The sequence below is a fragment of the Tupaia chinensis genome, unplaced genomic scaffold (genome assembly GCF_000334495.1).
Source record: "Tupaia chinensis unplaced genomic scaffold, TupChi_1.0 Scaffold000627_1, whole genome shotgun sequence".
Lineage (NCBI taxonomy): Eukaryota > Metazoa > Chordata > Mammalia > Scandentia > Tupaiidae > Tupaia > Tupaia belangeri.
The window spans coordinates 3925133-3926226 of record NW_006160147.1 but is presented as its reverse complement, the minus strand read 5'-3'; the positions used below and the strand labels follow the sequence as shown (position 1 = coordinate 3926226).

The 1094-nt window shown below is 63.1% G+C and overlaps 1 protein-coding gene across 5 annotated transcripts in view; it reads right to left on the bottom strand.

The window, feature by feature from the left end:
- Positions 1 to 1088, bottom strand: part of CDK18 (cyclin dependent kinase 18) — a 36888-nt gene extending 35800 nt beyond the window's left edge. For all 5 annotated transcript variants that reach the window (XM_006159255.3, XM_006159252.2, XM_006159257.2 and 2 more), the window contains exon 1: positions 1065 to 1088. The gene's annotated coding sequence lies outside the window, so the exon portion shown is untranslated. The remainder of the gene's footprint in view (positions 1 to 1064) is intronic.
- Between the last annotated feature and the right edge of the window lie 6 nt (positions 1089 to 1094).

The window sequence follows — 1094 nt, the reverse complement described above, 5'->3', positions numbered from 1 at the left end:
AAAAGCCCCGCCCACACGCCCCCCCCCCCCAACACACACACACACACACACACACACACACACAGCCCCTACCGCAAAGGGCAAAGGGACTCAAGAGAATGAAGAGAAGCCACTGGTGCCTGGGAGGGTGTGGACTGACAGCACAGAAAATGTCCTTGTCTCCACAGCCCAGCGACCACCACGGGACTGCAGACAAGCTGCAAGGAAGCCCTGCTGGGACCGGGAGAAAACGGGCCTCCAACGCACACACCCCCAGGTGGATTTCAGATTCTTAGTCACCCCCAAGTACAGCCGAATCCTCAAGCCACATCTCCTAGCAGGACAGGCAACCCACTCTCCTCTCCCACCCTGCATTTGCCCTTTGTGCGGGTGATGAGGGGTGGGGACCACTGTCCCTTTGGTCTTCATGGGTGGGCAGAGAGGAAGAGCCAGCACTCCCCAGAGAGGCCCAGCAACACGCATCATCCCCAGCCCCGGGACCTGCAGGGCTTCACGTGTCCTCCCACGTTCTGCCCAGGGCTCTGGCCTCGCATCCCCAGCCTGCCTCTCCGGAAAGTTCCTCAGAATCCAGAAAGCCCTTCAGGGCAGCGATCTGGTCCCCATACTCCCAAGTCCTCCTGTGACCCGAGCCTCTTGACCCTCGCCCTTCCCAGAAGGAAGGGCGCTTAGAAAACGTCTGGTAGGAGACTGGGTGGAAAACTTTGCTTTGTAGGGTTCAGACAGGAGCCCAGGGGCAAAGTGAGTCCCAGATGGAGGCTCCCTGGGGGCGTGTGGGTTTGAGAGTGCAAAATCGCACCACCCCCCCAGCACCTGGCCCTTGGGAGTGGCCTTTCCACGGTACCCCCACCACACAGACACGCACGCCTGGTGATCTCTGACCTCCCCACGTCTCTCGGCATTTCCCTCCAACCTCTCGCCCCAGGGCAAAGCAGACCGGCGCCTTTAAGAGGCGCTCCGCTTACCTTTGCTCCGTTTACTCTGCGCTGCGGTGCCCCCTCCTCCGACCTCCCGGTGCCTCCCCGGCGCACCGCCACCCGCCCGTCCGCCCGCCCCCCGGGACTCACCGCGCGTGTCCTGGGGGCCGCGGCGCGCCC